Here is a 13,174-nt window from a genome sequence, read left to right on the forward strand (position 1 = left end):
TACGATACTGGACATTTTTTATTGTCTAAACAGTCGTCTACTTCTTCGGTGATGCAACCTCGAACCATTTCTTTGCTCCCCCTGTTCATGCAATCGCCCGACTCTTTACTCTGATTTATTTATTATACAGCCTTGACGAGCAAACCATCTGCTTAAGCTAGTCAGTGAAACAATTACCTAGCCCTCGTCTGAAGGTAAAGAGACCGGTGCAACAATGACGTCTGAAGGCCAAAAGCATTTATTTGTTTCCTCCTCGGTGACGCCGATGTTAGTCCAATGAGAACATCTTGTTGCCAGGAAACAGCCGGATGATCTGCATCCTCTCAATCGTTTAATTGTGCTTCGCTAACAGGTCTGCCCATCTGCATGTTCTCAAACAGCTACTGCAAACCATACCGAGTCTGCAGTGTGTGTGTGTGTGTGTGTGTGTGTGTGTGGTTGCTCAGCGAGCTGGACGCTGGCAGAAAGTGGAAGCGAAGCGTTCAGATTCTGATCGCAGCAGTTAAAGCCATCGGCTTTCGCAAAACCAACAAGTGAAGACGAGAGCAGAGGGACGAGTGTGGAGGCTTGGAGGAGAGGCTAATGCCATCAAAGTCAACCAGCAGCGTGAGCTAATTGAAATTAAAGACCAGAAACGAGGAGGTGGGGGGTGGGGGACTGCTTTCGCAGGAGCCCGGGCAGAATGGGAAAACTCAGCGAGGAGGACTAATATTTCCTCATGGTCAGCCAAGGATAATAAAAACACACAATAGAAACAAACAAACAAAAAATGTACGCCTGAAAAACATCCTCCTGCAGTTCATCAGCCTGATGACAATCAACCAACATGAACTGGGAGTCTAAAGAACAACAACACATTCAGAAAACAGGTGTGAAGCGACACAAAAATACAGCGAGACAGAATAGTGTCACAAGAAGCGACGCTTCGGTACCAAGTCGATGACAGAATTCCGCAAACTTCGGTAGTTGTTTTTCTACAGGACAGTACAGGAGGTACGGAGGGAGCTCGAGACTTATCGGCGTCTACAAGCCGAAAGAACAAGAGTAGACTCACTGTCGACGAGCCAGGGGGCAGATTATTTTTCCCTAATAACGCAACACGGGAACAACAAACCAGTGTTGAACTCGGCCGGAGGAAAGCTAGTTAACGTTAGCCGTTAGCAGCCGGTGGGCAGCAAAGTCCTGCAGAGCGAAAGTTAACGTTGAGTTTCCTTATTATGCTTTCAAGCTCCGACTAATTACGTAACGATAATTTACTACATCATCTTGATGTAAAATGTAGAATACATAGTTGTTTGTAGGTAATGTTTTGCAGTAAACATTTTTTAAAAAAAGATATCGGAGAGGGAAATATAAGTATATTTGTTCATAAAAAATACTGTATCCCTATGCCTGAATAAAAACTAGGTCAAATGGTAATATGTTCCCAAATACAGCTGAACTGAAAATGTCAGACTGGTTGATGGTTTCGTGCCATTTTGTCTCATTTTCATAAGAAAATTGAAGTCCAAAAAAGTTGGCAACATATAAAATTGAACATGTACAAATGCAAATAACCAACATGAAAAATAAATAAAAAGAGAGCCGTAAGATGTGAGTTTCCTATAATCACCAAAATACTGACTGAACAGAGTGAAGCCGTTCAGCAAAACTCATTTACACTAAAAAGTAATTTTGAAATTTCCCCAAAACACAAACACTAAGAAAGCCATCAGACTGTTAACATCGGTTTTCATCTCATGTGCAACCAAACCGATCACCAGGCAACCTAAATCTTCACAAACAAGGATCATATTAGGCTTTTTCCGTCAGATATCTGCCTTTACACATATTTCTTTCTCATCTCACCCCTCAGAAGCTCTGAGAACGTTCAGATTCATCGGCCGACAGTACTCCAGGGCTCCAGACTAACTTTTTTTACTAGGAGCACAGTGGCCCCTAACTTAAAATTTTAGGGGCGCAAGCAGAAAATTTAGGGGCGCACACAGGGTTTTTCCTGGGTCAAAATGGGTCTTCGGTGCTCCCCAAAAAAAATGTTTGCGCGCTATGCGCGCACCGTCTATTCGTGCAGGTCGAGCTATTGAGTGAGTGATCAGCAGCTGGCCGCTCTGTCCATTCACGCACCTCACTGTTGTGTATTGATCAGACAAGAAGACACGCTTATCAACTCCAGTGTTTCCCCTACCATTATAACAGGGTGAAATCTCCACCCGCCACTCTGTAATTTTCGTCTACCCCCCCCCCGTCAACAATTCTCGGCTCGCGTGACAGAGCGATGCGCGCACCGACATCGAAGTTCTGCCGTGATGCGCGCACACGGGTGAGCACACTCTCACCACCCCACCCATTGATTGAATGCATTCATAGAAAGCAGTTTCTTTTAGGAAACGGAATCAAAAATAAATATTACTATGCAACACGTTCTCTTTTCAATACCATCTAGGGTTTGATGATGTTATGATTAGAGATGCACCGATCAGGTTTTTGGTGCCGATCACCGATAATACCGATCACCGAGTCGATTGAAGCATTCTATTTATTGTGTAGCATTATTGCCTAGGACTATGAGGAAATACATATATAAAGCAACTCAAACATTAAAGAAATTACAGATTTCTTTAAACATTTAGGACTTTTACTTTGAAAAATGTCCTAATTGATACATTAAAATTGTTTGATTGCTATTGTAGGGGATTTCAGATATGTATGGAACACATCTGCATTATTCATTTCCTGGAACTCTTGGGGAAATCTATATACAGGACTTTTCTTAACATACAAAAGTCTGACTAATTTTTATAAACTCTTCCTTGGTCCAGTAAAAATGTTTTAATGTTAGCATAATTTAAGCTAAATCTCAGAAATGATCTATAAAGACACATCAGTTCATTGTTTACTTTTATATGTTCGTGTATGATTTGTCGACATCTTATTTTGATAAACGGATGTTGTTTCACGTGGTTCTTTCCGCTAACTTTGCAAAACCGGATGTTGTCACTTAGATCCTTCCGCTAACTTTATCAAAATCCTCGCGCGCTCCCGATCGAATGCGTTTACCGTGAGCGACAGTGTATAGGGGCAGACTTGTGAGAGTCGGCTGAGTTGACCCAAAGATTCAACTCGGTGGTGAGGATCCCCTCTGACCTCTCACTCTGCGGCCCTCGCCGGGCGCATCATCTCCGTTGCGGTGCGCCTCTTTTCACACATTAGCCCCCCCCCCCCGCTCTCACACACAGGCCAGCCTTCTGCTTCGGTTTTCGTCTCCTTTCTTCTTCTTCTGGAGTTAATGTCGGTTAGCAAACCAGTCATTCAGGCATTACCGCTAACTATAGTGGGCTGAAGTGTAGAACAAGTTTGTCAGCAACAAAAATATTTCATAACAAAAAAAAGAAATCTGCTAATTTACTGGTCGCGCATGCGCGAGTTGATGATAAATTTACTCGCACTGTGTCTAATTTTAGGCGCAAAATGCGACCATTTGGTCGCAGTCTGGAGCCCTGTACTCGCTTTTGTGAATAAAGAAAAATCGGCGTTAAGTCGGTCAGACGGTCTAATCCACATAGGGAGGCGACCACTGTGTTAGTGGCGAACTGACAGGGGTCAGGGGGGGGGGGGGGGGGGTCAGGATTGAGGGTCAGGGGCCACAGTCACTTCAGAGGGATCACTGCACCCATCAGGCTGGAGGATTACCAACAAAGGAAAAGCAAATCCGCCTCAAGAATGAAGCAGGAACACAAGCAAGACGCCTAAAAAAGGCATCCATGTTGTCTTTTACTTCAACGCCAGCGTTCATTAAATATAGCTAAAGAACCACCGACTTTAAGGTTTTTATGAAAGAAACAATAGCCCTTTTAATTAAAGCTTAAATCTTAATTGAGCTTGTACCGCATCGTTATTAAAACCAGTGTTTTTGCTCACTTGTAAACGTCTTATCTAAAGAGATTGGCTTGATTATGCTAAATAATGAAAACATGTAAAAATAAAAAAATTAGTCATCGTTAAAAAGTGGCACCAAAGTTATTTTCTTGGTAGAGCACACTAAAGAAATGGGACCGCAACCGACGATTATTTTATTATCGCATGATTAATCTCCAGTTCACATTGTTAAAAATGCCCATTTCAAGTTTCCCAGAGGACTTGGTCTTCAGATATCTTGTTTTGTCCATCAAACAGTATAAAACCAAAAAAGATATACAAGAGAGCAGAGAAAAGTAATGAATCTTCACATTGAAGAAGCTAAAGCACAACAATCTGGCCTCAAGAAAAATATGTCCAGATGTTGGGGAGTTTCACTGCACATGTTTTGAATGTAAAGGAAATGATCCTCGCACTGAAGAAACGGTACACACCAAACAGGAGAAAAAACAGGAGTTATTCACTATTTTTTGTTATCTAACTATAGTAAAACAACAACTATGCCGCCAGTTTCTTTATGTTGTGAAAGTAGAGGATTGTTGCACAATATAAAGATCTGATTTCGTTCCTGTGGTTTGGTTCTTCTGATTTGTTTGAACTCTAGAGGAATGCCGTCCCGTTTGCAGTCGTCACATGACCACATAAATCACACATGGCCACAAATAATCACATTTTCACAGAGAGTAAACGGAGAAAGGGCCCCGCCCCCGACAGACGACCTCCCCAACGTCCTCCATTAGAATGAGAGGAATGTTTTCCATCCTACACATCAAACCACTGTGGGGAGGTGCATCTGAATTATTCACCGGGTGTATTTAAAGCAGAGATCAATACCATTAAAAAGCTGGAGGCTGTCGCCCGGCAGACTGAACATGCAGCGCTGCGTTGACCTTCAACTGCAGACCGGACGGACATGGAAGCATCACTGTGTTTGTAAAAAATAAACAAACTATATGGTCTTGACTGACTGCATGTAAAGTGGGCCATGTTTCTTAAAGGTGCAGTACAAAAGCAGAGGAATATTGATCAAGTAGGAATTTTAGATTAATAATCAGCAGGGGGAGAGTGAGCAGAAATACTTTAATTCAAGCGGCTAAGCGGGATAAATAGATGATTGTAAACTATAAATCTTTTCGCTTTAGACATTTTATACATAGATCGATAGATAGACATCAAATAAATAATTAGTTACATCACTACATCAATAGACCAAAGTAAATACATTCCCAACCCATTCGTCTGCATCTTCCCAAGCAAGGTAATCTTGGACAAAAACATTCTTCCAAAGCTCGAAGTAAAATATATATTTTTTTAACTCCAAAGAAAACAAGATACAAAGAAAACAATATACAAAATCATTACATAAAGATGACTACCGTAGCTGCTAAAGCCACAAGTGTCTTACAGCTACCACTTCAAGAGCCGCCCCTCTAGACTTCACTGGCAGAAACACATTTTACTGATTTCTGAGTCCAGGTTTGATCTTCAGCTTCGGTCGTCTCAAGAAACTCAAAGTCTGCCTGAAGCCGTTTCACCTTTACCACACATCCAGGAGAATGAAAACACACGGCGCAGGATATAAAGTATCTCTGCCGGGATGGATGAAGGGGGGAGGGTGGGGGGAAGAATCGTCCCTCAGTTCCCCATTTACTGCCTTTATTTATCTGCTGTACTGCAGCAAAGAGGCTGGACGTATGGAGGAGGAGGAGGAGGAGGAGGAGAGGGGTGGATTGCATGTTTTCCTCTCTGGCTCAGCCACTCTGTCTCCAGGCTGCTGGGGGGCTGGAGAGGAGGAGGGAGGCGGGGCAGACAGAGGAGAGCGCTGGAGATGTGAAACCTGATCTCCTTCTCTACCTCCTCGCTTCCTCCTCCTCCACCCCCACCAGCACTGCCACCTCGCCAGTGAGCCTCCGAGACTTCCCGAGTAATCTGATCCTCAGCCTCTGAGACTGGAAACACACTCCGAGACAGGGAGAGGTGGAGGAGGGAAGAAAAGGAGAAATGGAGGAGGGAAAAAGGGGGGGGGGGGGAAATAGAGCAGAGGGAAAGAGAGAGATCCCCGAGCTCAGAAACAGTCCCAGGAGACAGAAAGCCGAGAGGAAGTGGACCGAGAAGAGGAATGAAGAAAGGGGACGAAACAGAGATGGAAAAGGACTAGAAAGGACAGACGAGAGAGTAGAAACAGTCAGAAAAGAAAGAAAGATCTGTGTTTCTGATCAATATACTTTTTTATTTTGTAAAAAAAAAGGTACATTTTCCAAATTAAAATAATCACATATAATATATATATATCATTGGTCATAGTTTGGAGGTGAGCAGTTACTTTAAGGTAAACCTAGTTCTGGTTCTAATGAGGAGCCAATAAAAAAAAGTTGTTAAAAGGGGGGAAACAGATGTAGGAAACAAAAGGGAACAAAACAAAATGAGGTAAAGTGCAGGAGAAAAACATGTTAATAGCTTTTAGTGTTTTGGGGATTATTTTAATTGTTTCACTGTGTACAATCTATTTCAACATCAAGGTCCAAATGTATGGGACCAGGGGTGTGAGAAAAATGACATTTAATAACAAATTTGATTCGAGTCACAAATGATGTGAAACAAACATAAGTCATCTTCTGAAAGAATGGTGATAAAATAAAAGTATATGTGGAGAGATGTCCACCATTAAAACAAGTTGTGTTTGAAGTTTAACTACAATGTTATGTCCCCTGGACGATAAAAGCCTCATCGGGTTATCATCGACATCAGTGAATACCTCGTCGATCAGTGGCCACGCCAGTTTATTAACAGACACATCGGTTGTCGTCAGTATTGTTGAAATTAAATCTGCGGTGAGTATTTATCTTGTAGCAGAAAGAGGTATTTAGTTTCTCTTGCCATGAGACTATGAACATCTCTATCTGCAAGGGAAATGGTGGCAATGCAATTAAACAGCCGAGCTACACACAGCTGCAATGAGCATGGCCAAGAGTAAAGAGTAAAACGTGTATGCCGGCCAAAAGGGGAGTGACTTTGATGGTGTGGCTATGAAAGGTTTGGTTGACAACAAACCGCATGGTCCACGCTATAAGTTACATTGTAAACGCTCTAAAGCCACAAGGCACGCGCTATAAGCTACATGTTACAAGATAAACAGGGAAACAATAGAGGCCCCAAAGAAAAGGGTCCACAATTTAAGCTATATTGTAAAAGCTCCAAGCTATAAAGATACATGTTACAAGATAAAAGGGGAAACAATAGAGGCCCCAAAGAAAAGGGTCCACAATTTAAGCTATATTGTAAAAGCTCCAAGCTATAAAGATACATGTTACAAGATAAAAGGGGAAACAATAGAGGCCCCGGAGAAAAAGGGTCCACGCTCTAAAGCCACGAGCTAGAAGCTACATGCTGCAAGATAATAAAAGGGCAACAATACACGCTCCAGAAACAGATCCACACTACAAGCTAAATTGTAAATGCTCTAAGCCACACGCTATGTTACAAGATAAGGGAAACCATACAGATTTTTTACTTAAAAAGGTCCACACTATAAGGTACATTGTCACAACGCCTCGAGTCACAAGCCGCAAGATAAAAACGTACACGGTTGTCCAGCTGGCGTGTGCGTTCCCAATGCATTTGATTAGCCAATAAAAAGCCTTGGATTGTGCGGTGGAACAATTCAAGCCAGTTATCAATTTCATCTTGTTCCAAGCTCTCTGTGCGAGCAGGTTTGGTCCCAGGTGAGAGTCCGAACACGGTCCAATATTTCATTTCCCAAGAGACTCCACCAGCATTAACTGGCCTTTTCCTGGAGTGTTCTCTGGTCCCAGGACAGAGGTGGTGGTGTCATTCTATGAGAATAGATCTGACGCTATATACACACACACACACACATACGACTGCCACACCAAAATAATCACTGAATGATAAACAATCAGTGGGTGAAAGGGAGATTACATGCCTGTGTGATTGGTGATAGATGGACAGAAAAGTAAAAGGCAAGACATATTTTAACCCAGCCATTGCAGTTTCATCCTGCCTGTAGAATAGACGTCTACCTGCCGCCCTGTATCAGGGTCTTTTGGTGGCACACAATGTAGAAGCTAAAATCACTATATCAAGGCGATTTATTTTAGAAATCAGTTATAACAGTTGAGGTGCAGGAAACAAAATTAGTGCATTTATTCCTTTGGTCAAAAGCATTTTTGATAACAGTCTGACTTTAAAAACGTTAATTTATTTGTACTCGAGCCGATTACTCTTTAGTAATTTATCACGGACATTTATAAACCCCTCGTACTGGCCAGCTCCTCTTTCTGATATTTTTAAATATTGGACAGTTTGATGGACAAAATAAAAAATGTGCGTGCTTTCAGAGTTACGATCTGTAAGTATACAATCCATTGAATCAGATCGATTCATTGATTAGGAAAATAATCGTACTTCTATCATACAGGTTCACACGTTAAAACGTGAGCAATGCAACTTTGACTCCAAACGACAATAGCAAAGGCATAAAGGAGAAAAAAAGAGGCGACTAAAACTCAAAATGCTCTGCAGGAGGCAGCGTGTCCTCAGATTATATTTTGTCTTTTTAAACAATACGTCCATCTCGCTCTCTTTTGTTGTGGCCTAGCTGGCTCGCCCACCGTCAGTCACTGTTATTTTGGTAACAGAGATCCTGGGCTTGGCTGTGGAATGTACAGCTGTCTGGCATATGGATAATACTAGATTTTAATTTCCAACAACGCCCCCCCCCCCCTTTCCACGTCCGATATGCTCGTTCCCTGGAAAAGGGGAGAGGAGGAGGAGGGGCCAATGGACTCCAGAGGTGCAGTGTGTCTTCTGAAGAAAGCTGAAGGAGCACGACTAAAACTAGTTTCAGTGCTTTTTAAGCACATCATTAATTTTATATGGCTGAATAGTAGAAAGGAAAGGACATCCTTGTCTGTGATCTCCGATGGGGTGTTTGCAATAAGGTAAACTGTGTTGTGACAACAGCACCAAGTTAACAGCCCATCCTATAGTCAGGTGTCCTCCTGGCCATTGGAACAGGTTTTGTTTTGGGTTATCATTCCTCCCGTTTGTACAGAACAAAAAGTGATTTACTAAAATGATGGCGGACAAAAAAATGCCTTCAAATATTTATCTGAAGCCGATATAGGGTCTGTGTCAAAAGTTACAAGTCATTTGTGTCGGAAATGCCCTCGTTGTGTTCCTCCATTGAAGCTCAACAGGTAAAAACAATACTGGGAAAACACAAAGAGGGAATTTTGTGCTGAAAAGACTTTTGGAGGATAGACTACAGCTGAAGCTTTGTGTTAACTTCAGTTTAACGTTGGAATATATTTTTGCATAGAAAAATAACCTGTGGATTTTGTTCCCCGTCTCTTTTATGAGCTGATAATGGAGAGGAGGAATGATGACAGCAACAAAGCCTGCTTCAACATTCACCAGGGTTTTTCCTGGGTCAAAATGGGTCTTCGGTGCTCCCAACATTTTTTGTTAAATTAAGCTCAGGGCACCAACATGGCTAGCGGCACTAGTCCCGCCCCCCTGAAGCTGTAAACCTAGGGGAAACACTGAACTCGATTACTATTGATCAAAACTGTAGCCTCCTTGAAACATACTATTGAGAACATATTCGCTGACATGCACGTGATGAACACAGTTTTTTTTTTTTTTTCCATCGCGGACTTTTTTTTGCCTTCGGCGCTCGGGATTTGTCATAGGCGCTCGGGAAAACGGCTTAGGCGCGCGCCCAAATTTTCTCTATGCAGGAAAAACCCTGTTCACACGGACGCCTGAATATTGGTTATTTTAGACAGACTTTATCAACTGTGCACTTGTCCTCGGCTAAAACTTGACCGACCTTTCGGCAGATGCGATAGCTGACGAGCTAACTTACCATCCAACCCGCAAAACCATATCATCAAGTACACAAGTCCATCTACCAGATTGAAGTTAAAATGTTTAATGGAGGCATCGCCACACCGACAATCGACTGAAGTCAGATGCGATTTTTTTCTAATTTAGTGAAAAGTAAATTGTTCTGCCTAAAAGCAAAGATGACATCATCATAGATGAACGCACACCATCCCTGGTACATTAACAGAAACGTATGAGACCACCATGTACAGAATATAAAATAGTACTTTCTACCCTTTCAATATTGTTTTAATTTACTTTCATTTGAAAATGTTGCTCTAAACAGTGACATCAAGATAATATCAAAAACAGAGAACATCAAATAAGAAAATGGTCATTTTTATAGATGAAGACTTTTTTTAAAGCACTTATTTACCATTTTTCATACAAATCTATCTCCACAGAAGTAGACTCTGAATAAAGGTTTGTTTACGAGAAAATAAACACCAAATGAAAACATTGAAATCCAAGTGAACTTCACGGTTTAGTGGATTTAGTTCACATCGAGATGGAGATGTTGTCATTATTTACCTCATTTGGGGAATGAAAACATGCCAACAAGTTTGTAAATACAGGTGGACTCAATGTGACACCTGTATGATCCTTGTTCCTAGTCAAGATTATGGTGAAAATAATGACGGTGAAAGTCTCGATGAAAAAGGGATTTGATTGGTCAGACAATCTATTCAAAAAGAGGGAGTGCTTGATTTGAACACAAACGCCCAATAATTGCCACTAGTTTATAAGTTTAACTGACTGGAAGCCAGATATTAGTGACCATAGGTGTTACATGAGGACCTGTGCAGACTTACAACACAGACATATTAAATTATGATAATATAATCATGTACGGTGACAGCAGACTGCACACAGAAAACTATAACTGATGAAAAATGTATCCACATTTTGATTATTTGACGAACCCTCTCAGCATCAGAGTGAGCAGCCAGATTAATTGGTACCAAGTGGAACTGAATCTTCTACGAGTCGCTCGGCAGCTTCTGGACAATGAACCAGCTGATCAGCCATTTGGTTACTAATCAATACATGTATAAAAAAAATCAAATCATGAGAGTTGGACACTGGAGGTTAAATTAGTTCAACTACTTGTTTACAACAATAAAAGTCAAAAAGTTTGACCTTTTAGCTCGAACCATAAAAACCACCATACAGCCGACATCTGTGGCCCAAATATTTACAACAGAGACTGAAATCAAACACGAGATTCGATGCCGCCATCATCCATCTGATGCTGAGTAGACTTGGTTATGTTACCAATACTGGTAACTTTTGTGTGAACCAGCCAACCGTGTTGGAGGATGATGACGTGAAACTGAAAAAGGAGCTACTCTACTGACTTGTATACATACATCCATGTATTTATTATCTGTAACCATTTATCAGTGTTAGGGTCACCGGACTTGTATACGTGATATGTAATAATGAACCCCCTTAAAAAGGCTTGAAGACTGTCTGGGATCTGTACTTACTAGACGAGGGACATTTATCTAAAACTACATTTTTAAGGGGTTCAGGACTAAACAACTCTGGGATACTCTGGCAGACGCTTTTTACTGTTTTCTGATTGGTATATAGACAAAGGACTTAAAGTATGACACATAGATTAACTGATAACACAAATAATCGTTAGTTGCAGCCTTAAATGTGTAACCTCAGCATCAATACTGGTGATTAGTCTTTTTTCTGAATGATACTTTTCACCAAGTACAACAAGTGTGTTTAAATAAACTAGTGAATTGAAAATATGTGAACTGCAAATAAACTAAAGTCTCTGAAGTGAAACAAAGGCAACGTAACAAAAGCCCACATGGCAGAAGATCTGATTAAGTTTCCTTTTCTATTGAATTTAATTAAGCAGGTTTATCTCTGAACATAAACACACAGAGCTCTCAGGAGATGGTTCAACGTTACAGTTTGGTTACCAAACTCAGAACAACAACATCCAATGTGATTTTTAAAATGGCTTAACTATGATAAACAATCATAAGTAACTGCCCAAACAAAGTTAGCAGATGATGCTAACAACATAAACATGCATCAATGTTTTTTAGTGCAAGAAACATCACATTAAAAGGAAATAAAACACCGGATTAGACTTCTGGACCAATCAAACTTCGACCAAAACAAATCCTCTCACCTCAGATTGCAAAACCAAATGAAGAAAAACAAACAGAAGCTAAACTAAAAAGTGACCTTAAACATTCAGAGATTAGAACAAGTTGCCTTTGAGCGTGAAATAATAAAATGGTCACAATGTTTAGACTGAAGAGTGTAACTTGGTCGCACACGTTCAGGCTTTACTATAATTACAGGCAAGCTATGTAAACTATGCAGCAGAGTTAGCTCACGAGGAATGTGGCGAACAGGGCAGTAAATATCCTTTACCCGACAAATCAGCATATAAAACACGCGATAAACACAATAAATTACTTATTTATTATATTAGGAACTGTGATTTTAGAAACAACCAACTTTGCGCGGCGGCAGAATTGAAAGAACCTTTTTTTTTCTTTCCACGACAGCAACCAGAAGGATCCGTCTATCTCCTGGCGCCAACACACACACACACACACACACACACACATGCCAAATCTGTTCGGTGAACCATCTTATTGTTGATATTAATATTGAATAGATACAAATGAGCATTATATATTCACGTATATATTTTACACAAAGTCACGTATTAAAGTTCGGCTGTTGAAACTGGAACCATCGTAAACATGGAGCGCTTGTACCCAGGGACCGAGTTCGCTCCAGCGGTTAGACGGAGTCCCAAAGTAGGGCAAATTTGGAATGAAGTTTTTTGGGTTCTTCCTTACCTTTTCTCCTTCTTTCTTTACGTTCTCTCTGCGTGTGCGAGAGTCATTTCGACGCTATTTCATCGGAACAGCTCAAGGAGAAATTCCCACCATTGTTACCCCACGGAAAACCGTAATTTTCCAGCGCTTTTGAAAATCTTCGGCGGCGTACAGTCCCTCTGCTCCCCGATCCCGTCGGTCTGCGGTCGCGGCTGCTTGATGATGGAGGAGAGCAAATACCAGCCTGACAAAGATCGCCTGTGACCGGAACGATGGATCACTCTGTGGTTCGAAACAAATAGCCGAATTTCCGGTTGGCAACAGTGGGTGTTGACTGACCACGCATGCGCTGGTTCTACCACCTTTCAGGTACCTTGAATGGATGCAACCTTCCTGTGTTTTCTGTATTCTCTAGTTTTCTTATAGTTGTCCAATTGAGAAAAATTAGGTCATGTTTTCAGAAGCTATTTTTTCCTGTGATTTAAAATAAATAAATATGCAGATTGCACTACCATATAAGAAAAACA

At 41.2% G+C, this 13,174-nt stretch overlaps 1 protein-coding gene across 1 annotated transcript in view; it reads right to left on the reverse strand.

The window, feature by feature from the left end:
• The window catches only part of LOC130206829 (bone morphogenetic protein receptor type-1A-like), a 48,454-nt gene extending 35,580 nt beyond the window's left edge, over window positions 1-12,874 (reverse strand). Inside the window, exon 1 of the mRNA XM_056435014.1 lies at window positions 12,669-12,874. The gene's annotated coding sequence lies outside the window, so the exon portion shown is untranslated. The remainder of the gene's footprint in view (window positions 1-12,668) is intronic.
• Window positions 12,875-13,174: the final 300 nt, after the last annotated feature.

The sequence above is a fragment of the Pseudoliparis swirei genome, chromosome 17, assembly GCF_029220125.1.
Source record: "Pseudoliparis swirei isolate HS2019 ecotype Mariana Trench chromosome 17, NWPU_hadal_v1, whole genome shotgun sequence".
Taxonomy (NCBI): Eukaryota; Metazoa; Chordata; class Actinopteri; order Perciformes; family Liparidae; genus Pseudoliparis; species Pseudoliparis swirei.